Source organism: Dama dama, chromosome 11 (assembly GCF_033118175.1).
Source record: "Dama dama isolate Ldn47 chromosome 11, ASM3311817v1, whole genome shotgun sequence".
NCBI lineage: Eukaryota > Metazoa > Chordata > Mammalia > Artiodactyla > Cervidae > Dama > Dama dama.
Genome location: NC_083691.1, coordinates 73,174,551 through 73,185,683, shown reverse-complemented (window position 1 = coordinate 73,185,683; position 11,133 = coordinate 73,174,551). Strand labels below are relative to the sequence as shown.

General features: G+C 39.2%; 1 protein-coding gene across 2 annotated transcripts in view; it reads left to right on the top strand.

The window, feature by feature from the left end:
• The first annotated feature begins 1,767 nt into the window (after positions 1 to 1,767).
• Positions 1,768 to 11,133, top strand: part of STON1 (stonin 1) — a 121,353-nt gene continuing 111,987 nt past the window's right edge. For both annotated transcript variants that reach the window (XM_061155454.1, XM_061155452.1), the window contains exon 1: positions 1,768 to 1,868. The gene's annotated coding sequence lies outside the window, so the exon portion shown is untranslated. The remainder of the gene's footprint in view (positions 1,869 to 11,133) is intronic.

The following is an 11,133-nucleotide window of genomic DNA, read 5'->3' as shown; positions in this document are numbered from 1 at the left end:
GCTGAAATCAAGATTGTAGGGAGAAATATCAACAACCTCAGATAGGCAGATGATACACTCTTAATGGCAGAAAGTGAAGAGGAACTAAAGAGTCTCTTGATGAGGGTGAAAGGAGAATGAAAAAGCTGGCTTCAAACTTAACATTCAAAAAACTAAGATCATGGCATCCTCCCCTCACTTCATGCCAGATAGATAGGGAAAAAATGGAAACAGTGGTATGTTTTATTTTCTTAGGTTCCAAAATCACCATGGACAGTGACTGCAGCCACAAAATTAAAAGATGCTTGCTCCTTGAAAGAAAACTATGACAAACCTAGGCAGCGTACTGAAAAGCAGAGACATCACTTTGCTGACAGAGGTCCGTATAGTCAAAGTTATGTTTTTTCCAGTAGTCATGTACAGATATGAGAGTTGGATCATAAAGAAGGCTGAGTGCCGAAGAATTGATGCTTTTGAATTGTAGTGCTGGAGAAAACTCTTGAGAATCCCTTGGACTGCAAGGAGAACAAACCAGTCAATCCTAAAGGAAATCAACACTGAATATTCATCGGAAGGACTATACTTTGGCCCCTGATGCTGGGAAAGATTGAAGACAGGAGAAGGGGGCAACAGAGGATGAGATGGTTGTATGGCATCAGTGAATCATTGGACATGAATCTGAGCAAACTCGGGCAGATAGTGAAGGTCAGGGAAGCCAGGCATGCTGCAGTTTGTGGGGCCGCAGAGTCGGACACAACTTAGTGACTGAATAGCAACAACAACATATATGTGTGTGTGTATACCGATAAGAATGAAAATCTGCCATTTGCAGCAATATGGATGGACCTAGGGAATATTTTATGCAGTGAACTGTCAGAAAATGACAAATACTGTATGATATCACTTACATGTTAAATCTACAGAATAATGCAAAGGAATGTAGATAGCAAATCAGAAACAGACTCATGAAAACAAACTAGCGATTACCAGAGAGGAGAGGGGAAGGGAGGGGTAAATTAAAGGTGTGGGATTAAGAGAGACAAACTATTATGTAAAAAATAGATAAGCAACAGGGTTATACTGTATTCCACAGGGAATTACAGAAATTATTTTCTAATAACTTTTAATGGGATATAATCTGTAAAAATACTGAATCACTATGCTGTGTACCTGAAACTAAAATAATATCGTAAATGTTACACTTAAAATTCTTAAGAAGGCAAAAAAAGCAAAAATCAAAACCATCAGTTCTAATCACAAGAGAAAACAAAATCCAAAGCGCAATGAAGCAAGGTGGAAAGCATGACTCCCAAGTCACCTCACCCCTCTCCCCCACCGCCGCCCTCCCCACCCCCCACCCCCCTGTCCGCCCCAGTCATCCCACCACCCCGAAGGTCAAGATCCTAGATCCTAGATGTAGGACAAGATCCTAGAGGGCAATGGATAGTTTCAGACAGCCAAAGGCTCCATGCTTCTGCTTCCAGGGACTTCTGAAGGTAACTCACACACCTCCTCGCACCCCGCCCCACGTTTGCTGGAGACAGCATCTTCTCCCCGACTTGTGGGGAGCTGGAGACTCGGAAGAAAGATACGGGGGCGGGGGCGGGGAAGAGAATGGAAAAAAACTTAGGGGGATCCAGGGCGGGAAAGGAGCGAGGAGAGAAGCGGGTCGGGGCAGGGGGCGGGGCAGGGGGCGGGGCGGGGAGGGAGCGCGCCCGCGGTGTGGCCACGCCCCCGCCCCTCCGCGCCGGCCGCTCGGGGCCCGCCCTCTCCGCCCCTCCGCCCCCTCCGCCCCTCTCCTCCGTCTCCCCCTCCTCCTGCTGCTCCTCCTGCTCCTCCCTCCGAGGTGGATGGCGGCTGCCAGAGTCCGGACCCCAGCCGCGCTGCGGGTGAGTGACCGCCCCCAGGGGACCGACAGGGAGGCACGGGGAGCCCCCTCTCCCGGGCGGGTTAGCCCCGGTTTACCTGGAAAGTTTGAGGACGGGGAGGCGGGAGTGGGGGCGCAGTGGGCGCCGCGGGACGCGGGCATCTCCCGCGCTGGTCCGGCGCCCCGCTTGGTGCCTCTTTTCCCCGCCGCGGTCCCCATAGCTCAGGGCCCGCACTGACTGGGCCCCACCCGGCTTCTTCTCCGCACCTCAGCTCTGAGGCGGCTGCCGAGACCTAGGTCCGGCTCTCAAGAGAAAGAAAACTCAAGAAGCAAAGAATCTCGACTCCGTTCTAGGGGGTGGGGGGGGAGGGGGAGGGACGGGTGTTCATCCAAACAAACCCGTGCGGTCCCGGCCTCTCAGCGCACGGTCACCATCCCCCGTCCTCCGTCCCAGCAGGGGCTCAGCGTCCCCCCAACCCCGGGACTCTTCACTTTCCTTTTTCCTGCCTCCTGTTACTGGTGCAGCTACTTTCCCCCCCCCCCCCGCCCCCCATCCGCCCCCGCCCCCGCCCCCCAACCTTTCCCTGGGAGGCTCCTGGCCCACAGGCTGGTAGCGCCAGCCTAGTGCCCGCTCCGGTCCCAGAAGGCGACTACCCAGGCCAGGGAGTCAGAGCCACAGGGGTCTCCAGTCTTGCTCAAAGAGTTCTTCAGGCATGACTTTAGCTGGAGTTTGATGTTGGGTCCCCTGGCCCCGCACATTGTGCGTTGCATGTCCAAAGGGAAATTAAAATATATTCCTTGTTAGAATTTTACTGTTTCTGTTGGGCACCTTTGTTTTTTTTAAATCTCTCTGTTCTTTTCTTCCAGTAATAACTTCATTTAATTAACCTTTCTAATTCTGAAAGAAACGGGAAATAATAAAACAAGAAAATACAGAGCGCTTGCTAAAAATATTGTGCAGAACCTGGTCTTTGGAAAGTAAAGACTTTATTCTGTACTTAACTGTTTTAGTGGGAGATGAGACTTCACTGGCGCTTATTTTCGGACAACCCCAAACAGACACTTACAGCCTCCCCCAGGCTAGAAGTTTTAATTTGCCTGACATAAACCACACAGTTTGTTGGCATTCCCCAGCCTGGCTACTCACCCTGCATTTTTCTTCCCTCCTCTCCGTCCCTCCCCCAACTTCTCATAAACAGGAGTTGTGGACACAAGGCAGTGGAAGAGGTGAAAATGAGCAGGACCTCAAAGAGAAAAAACAACCTTGCTTCTTTTAATCCTCAGGCTGTTGGCTTCAGCTTGACTCTGATCGGGTAGAGGAATGTTTAGTTCATTTGTGTGGTTTTTATGGCTGTTCTCATTAGGGTTGAATCAGTGTTTCCATGACAGTCTCAGTTCTCTGGGTGCTTAGAAGGGAACTTGTTAATTCTGAGATGGGTCTGGTCAAGCCTGGAATCTGGAGGTTTTCAGATTTTGTTTAAGGGATTGATCTGGGTTGATATTACTAACTTCTGCCCACTTGGAACTGGAGCCCCAGGGCTGAGAGGGAAGCAGCCTGGGGTTTGCTACCGCAAGACCAAGGAAGAAAAAGCTTTCCTAAGGAGTAAGCTGTACAAACAGGACTGTAGGGAGTGTTGAACTTGTATTGTTTTTAGAGAGAAGGCACTTCTCAAGAACGTCAGCCATTCCTGTTTCTATGTAGATAATAAATGTGATTGTAACAAATGTGTTAGATAAGATTCAGAACAACCCATCAAAACAGGTTAGGTTTTGAGCTATTCAGAAAGATTTAAAAAATGAATTTCATTAGAAACTTGTTTTAAAAAGGGTGTAATTCATTTTTCTCTGCTGATTGAGTGTGGTAGTTCCCCATTAGTATGAATTAGTAAGGTTTTACTGTGGTTTCAGAATGTCATTGGTAACGAAGCATTGTGACTTCCATTCAAAAATAAAACCCTTCAAAGTTTTGAACTTGTTTGACCCTGGTACTTAAAAACAATGCACTTAGATAATAATCTTCAGTCTCTTCCTCTTCCTGAAAATTTTTAATAGTGTGTTTAATGTCCCAGAAGTCAACCTGATACTGTTTGGAGAGAAATCACCTTTCTGCCTTCTTCAACTTTTGTACCAACTCATGAAATCTTGTTGAACTGAGTGAGTTGCCATTGTTTACGAGTGTTTGTTGTGCAGCCCCAGATAGGTTGCTCTGAATGATGGGGATATAATGAAGGCTGGCAACGTGTCCCTGACTAAAGGAGCAGGTGGTCTGGATGGCAAGATGAAGGCTACATCCCCAGTTAGCCAACAGAAAGCAGCCACTTGTCATTTGACTGGCCAGATGAGTTGGACATAGATGGAGTGTGGAAACTGCAGAGGAGGAAGAAGGGAAGGGGTTATTTTTTACTTATTTACTTTAAGAAAAATAACCTAAAGGAATATGATATGACCTTTTAAAATCATGTGTACAAGGATACCAAATTATATTAACATGCTCAGGGTATTTTGTTAAATTTTCAAAGAAATTTTATTTCAAGTTATGAAATAGAAAGCTTTGTATCTCACTCTGAAAATACACCCCCAAAATACTGGAATGGTATGCATGGAAATGGATGGTGGGATTATAGGTACTTTTGATTTTCTTGGCGCTTGCCTGTGTTTCTCAACTGTTTTGCAATAGGAATAGCTAACATTTATTGAGTATGAAGCGCATACATATGGTATTTCATATTAATGCTTTAGAGGTAAGTACTGTTATTCTCATGATACAAGATTCAGAAACTAGAATCTGAGGGGAAACTTGCCAAGGTTGCATAGCCACTATGTGCTAGAATCAAATTTTGAAATCAGGTCAGTGACCAAAGTCTTTTAATCTCTGTCTCTGTTGTCTACCTTCTCCCTGCACATGTATTATTACTGTTATCTTAATTATAAGAAAAAAATAGAAAAGGAAGGCAAACTAGTTTGTCGTTTAGTAACAACTGATATTTTGATTAATTGGAAAATGCCCCTGTCTCCCATCTCATCCACTTCTCACCATTGCTTATCTTTGGAAGTCCTTGGGAGTTGCTCCTAACTTAGCCCGGGGTCGCTCATCTTCCCTTGGGAGCCAGCTGTATCTATGAGAAATAATTCAGAATCCTCTGAGGCTTCCTGGAGAGCCTGTGAATCCAGGAACCCCATGGAATTCTAGAGCAGTCCTGATAGAAGGCAGGATTTTTAAAAGATCAGCAAATTATGTCTATCCTGCCTGGTAGAAGGCAGGATTTTAAAAAATTGACAAATTAATGATTAGCATTCATTTTTTTTTTGGTATTGTCAGAGGATCGAGATGGGTAGGAAGGCCCAGAGAAAGATGCCAGATTTCCATTTATCTTACCTATGTGTTACATGGAATGTTGGGATTGCTTCTTGATGTTTATTACTGTGAAAACATAATAATGAACTATTTTTTGGAAGCCTTGGAATGCTACCATGCACTGGCAGATGAACCGGTTTAGTGGAGATGGAAATATTCTGGGGATAGCTCTGGGAAAGAAGCCTACATCCTGAATCATCATGGTCCCTCACAGGCAGCCAGGCTCCCAGAGGTCACCTTGCTATCCTCTTCCTGGAATGTACCTGAAGATGGGCTTTTCTAAAACACCTAGTCATTCAAATAGCACACCTTATGTAGGAGGCTTTCTCTCCTTTGTTCTTCCAGGAAGAGATTTCTGACGGGCTGATGCTTCTTTATCACTTTCTTTTTGAAAAAGTATTGTAAGAGTCAAGGACCTCTTTCCCAAATTATCATACTTGGACCAAGATGGACAAGTCCTAGATCTTGTATCCATTTGAGCATTGGAGAAATGTCTTTGTGGTCTCAGCGCTAGGAATAGGTCTTGTGAACAACTTGTCTGTTTTGTCTTGTGGATGCTGTGAATCCTTTCTTTAATGTTTCCCATTTCTGATTTGGCCAAAAAGAAGCACAGAGCCCACTTACTGGCCTTTGTTGTAGCCTAGGCATCAGACTTCATGGCCTGTACTTTGAATAACTAATAACATTATTGTATACCTTGTGTTACGTGTGGATACTTAGTTCCACTTTTCTCATCTACTTTATATTGTTTTGTTTCCTTTATCCAATGCATTTTGGAGGCTGCTACTTCTGGTAACCCACTCCTTCCTTCTGAGTTCATGTCAACGGAGATCAAGACGTTCTTTCATGGAAAGTCTTTAATAAACTTTAAAATATTTGTATTCCTGAAAGTATCTTTATTTTGCTCTTACAAATGAGAGTTTGAGAGTGGAATTCTGGACTCACAATTATTTTCTTTCAGAATTCGGAATATATGACTTCATTGTCTTCTTTTGTCTATTGCTACTCTTAAGAATACCAAGTAACCTTGGGCACATTTCCTAATTTCTCTCAGTCTCCCTTGTCTATAAAATAGATAATAGTATCCACTTTAAGGATAATGTATGCAGAATGTTAGAATTGTGCCTGCCATATAAGGAAGCACACAGTAATTGTTAGCTATTACAGTTACTTTCATATTTTTTCAGTATTTCTTGGCTTTCATGGACTTTACTAGTTCATATAAATATTAGTTTGTCTCATTGAACACAGGTAAAAATGTTGGGATTTTTATTTAATTTTTCATTTAATTTTTAATTAAATTTAATTTTTATTCAAGAGAACTGATACCGTCACAATATTCATCTCCTTTTATTCAGGTGACTTCCCTGTAAATGTGTAAATGTTTTTACACAGATTTTGTTTTATCTATTTCCTATTTCTGATAGGTTTTGTGTGTATTATAAATGATATCTTTTTTGAATTGTACTTTAAAATTGGTTATTTGCTGGCCCATAGAAACATTCCTGATTTTTGAATTTTGATCTTGTATTGATCATCCCAGTTGAAGTCCCTAATTGTTTTTATGCAGGTATTCTTGAATTTTCTAGGGAGGCAATAATCTACCTAGATTATGGAACATCTTAATTTCCACTGACATGAACTCAGAAGGAAGGAGTGAGTTACCAGAAGTAGCAGCCTCAGATGCATTGGATAAATGAAACAAAACAATATAAAGTAGATGAGAAAAGTGGAACTAAGTATCCATAGGTAACAGAATAGTAATTTTTTTTTTTGGACTCCTTATGACCATATCTTTTTATTGTCTTGCTGGATTGGGTAGACCCTCCAGGACAGTATTTAATAGTAACAGTGATGGTTAGCACCCTTGTGTTCTTACTGTCTTTAACGAGTGCTCTTAATGTTTCTCCATTAATCATGAAGTTTGCTTAAGGTTTCAGTAGATATTTTTTAATGAAGTAAGGACTTTTTCACTATTAATACTTTTTAACAACTTACATACTTTATCATGACTGAGTGTTGATTTTATGTAATGCCTTAATGTTTTGTGTAAATTATATGAGGTAATATAATTTTCTTTCTTCATATTATAATGTGATAGTATGAATATATTTAATTACTTTGAGATTTTTTGTTCAGTCGCTCATTTATAGCCAACTCTTTCTGACCCCATGAACTGCAGCACACCAGGTTTCTCTGTCCTTTTCTAGCTCCTGCAATTTGCTCAAACTTCTGTCCATTGAGTCAATGATGCCATGGCTTAGAGACATACATACACACACACACACACACACACACACACACACACACACACACACATATACAGATATATTCTTTTAGTCTATGGAATATCATTTGCTAGTATCTTATTTAGATTTTTGCAACTGTTTATTAAGTGAAACAATTGTCTATAATTTTTTTTAAAAAACATTGTTCTTACATTGTTTGGTATCAAGTTTATATTAGTTCCATGAAATAAGTTGGGAAACTTTTTCGTATATATTTTTCTTAAGCAGTTTGTGAGAGATAAAGACTGCCTTTTTTTTTTTAAATTTGGTAAATTGCATTGTAAAATAAGTGCTTAGCCAGGGTATGTGTGTCAAGTTTTTGACAATTCAGTTTCATAAATGATTTTGATAAGTTTGATATATTTCTTTTTGATTCAGTTTTGATAACTTGTTTAGATGATCCATTTCATGTGTTCTCAAATTTACTAGCATAAGTTTATTCATAATTTTCTTTTATTGTTTTTTAAATGTTGGCTGTTTTAAGATATATTCTCTTCTTAGTTCTTAATACTGTTTATTTGTGCCATCTCAAAAGTTAATATAGAAGTTTAATTAATCTTTTGATATAACCAGCTTCTTCCTTATCTATACTTCTCATTTTTCATGTCTTTTTATGTCCTCTTATTTGTATTTCTTCTTTCCATTTCTAGTTACTTCAGTTGACTCCTAGCTCTTTTTTGTTTTTCAGTATATCCATTTTATGGAATTCCCTGGTAGGATAGTGGCGCTTTTAAACTATTTTAAAGCTATAAAGTTAGCTCTACATATTGCTTTAGCCACATCATACAGGTTTTGGTGTGTGTACATTCAATACCACTTGGCTCTAAATTTTTTGTACATTTTTAACTTTCTTTTGAACATATGGATTTAATTTTCCATTTTCAACTTAAAAAAACCTTTTCTTTAAACTTTGTTTAAATTATTGTTGACTTCTAATCTGGTTGCATCATGAAAAGACAGCATGGTTTGTGTAATAGCCATCCTTTGTGTCCAGTTACATGAACAGTTTTTCCAAATATATCATGTGTCGTTTAAAAGAAAAATATATTCCCTGCTTGGTGGATGCAGCATTCTGCATCAAGTGTATTTATTAAGTGTATTTTTCAAATTTCTCATGTTCTTCCTGATTTTCTTTTGCTTGTTTTCTGAGTTCTCTTCAGTCTCAGAGAAAGGAATGTTAAAATCTCCCACTCTGTGGATTTGTCAGTTTCTCCTTGTAATCCATTAATGTTTATGCAAATTCATGATTGTTTTTTCTTCAGGATGAATTTATTATGTTATGTACAGTTCTTTGTTATGTCTGTTGATGCTTTTGGCAGAAATTCTATTTTGTCTGATATTAATGTTGCTATACCTACTTCCTCTTGGTTATTATTTTTTATGTCTTATGTATCCTTTTATATTAACTTCTGTCTATAATTTTGCCTTAACTGTTAATCTTAGAAATAGTTTTTATGTGTTGCTTCATTTTTTTTTATGATAGCCTGGAAGTCTTTTAATAATCGAATGTAAACTTTTACATTCTTTGTAATCAATATACATTTGGCCTCTTTCTGCCATCTTAAGTTTTTGTTTTTTCCCATTTAGCATTTTTTGCTTGCTTCTTTTATACTTCTTTTCATAGTTTTCTTTGGATTGGTCAAGTTTTGTATATTTCTACTTTTCTTCTGTCAACTGTTTTGAAAGACAAAATTCTACTTGTATTCTTTTAGCAGTTATTCTTAAATTTTTAACATTGTGTCCATTTAACAAAGTCTAAAATTGATTTCTCTGTTTCCTCTTATCAGTACAGTGGCCTTAGATGCCTTTAAATCTGACCGGCCTCTCTTCCCATCTTCCTGTTATTGTGGTCTACTGGTTTAATCCCACATCATTTATGGTCCTCTCCCCATTCCTGAAATTAGTCATCATTGTTATTTCTACTTTTTTTTCTTTTTTATAGTCAAAATTTATTTAACTTTACCAATTTCTTTTTTTCGCTGGTGTGATTTTATTGTTTTAAATTGGAGGATAATGCTGTACGATGTTGTGTTGGCTTCTACCACACAACAACGTGAATTAACCATAATTATACACATATACTGGAGAAGGCAATGGCAACCCACTCCTGTGTTCTTGCCTGGAGAATCCCAGGGGTGGCGGAGCCTGGTGGGCTCCGTCTGTGGGGTTGCACAGGGTCGGACACAACTGACAGACTTAGCAGCAGCAGCAGGATACACATATACCCTCCTTCTTGAATCTCCCTCCACCCCCTCCCCCCAACTTTACCAATTTCTTACCTCAACATTGCCTCTTGCATACCATTCCTTACTCCCGTGTTCATTTTCTTCATACTGATCATTTTTTCACTGAAGGTCTAGAGTTGTAATACTCCAGTCTTGTGGGTAGCTTTGGTATTGTTTTGAAAATGTCTTTATTCATGTCCCTCTTGAAAGATAATTTTTCAAGGTATAGAATTCTAAGTAGATATTTTCCCCTCAGCATTTTGTAACATTACTCCACTGTGTTTTTGTCTCAGTTGTTCCTTATGAAAAACCTCTTCTTGGCTTGCCATTCTTTTGCAGGTAATCTGTTTTCTCTCTTGGAGCCTTTCAGTCTTATCTTTATTGTCCTTCATGTTGTGCCCTTTCATTATAATGTGTCCAGATATAATCTGTTTCTATATATCCTACCTGGAATTCTGTATGCTTGTTAATCTGAAGTCACACCTCTGTTTTTATATCTAAAGGTTTCTCAGTTATTTCCCCTACAAATTTATTTTAAATAATTATTGAGCACTTATCATGTATCAGGAATGCTTCCAAGTTCTAGAGATACAGAAATGAACATAAGAGACAAAAACCCCTACTCTGATTTTGAGTCCCTTATACCCTCCAGTCTTCCCTGAAATACCCATTAGGCAAGTGTTGAACCTTCTGATTTTACCTTCTATGTTTTCTTCATCTGAAGTTTCCCTTTGTCAACTATAGTTGACCCTTGAACAATTTGCATTAGAAGTACTGACCCTCTGTGCAATTGAAAATCTGTGTATAACTTATAGTTGGCCCTTCATAGAATGCAGTTCTTTTATATCTGCAGTTCCTCTCAATCCATGATTTCACATCCCCTGGATTCAACCAACTGAGGACAATGTAGTATTTACTATTGAAAAAAAATTCTGCATATAAGTGGACCTTCACAGTTCAAACTCATATTGCCCAGGAATTAACAATCTCTTTATCTTAACTATATTCTGAGTGATTTTTTTTCAGTTCCATTTTCTAGTTTATTAATTTTTTTAACTGTGTTTGGTCTATTGTTCAATCCACCCACCCATTGTTTCTTCTTTGAAATTTAATGTCTATATGTTGTTATTTCTAGAATTTCTATTTGGTACTTAATATCTACCAGTTTTTAAAAATATTATCTCTTTGCCTTTTAATTTTTAAATTTCTAGCCTTTTTTCTGTTTTTCAATATTTTAAGCAGATTTTTAGATTATTTGTTACTTCTGCTTTTGAATTTTTTTAAATGATGATTTATTTTCTCTTGTGTGTTACATCTTCATCAAGAGTTGTTTTTCATAGAAATCCTACCTACCTCAGGATTGCTAGCATATTCTTATAAAGCAGTTTGACATTTGCTTCTGCTGATCTAATCTGGGTT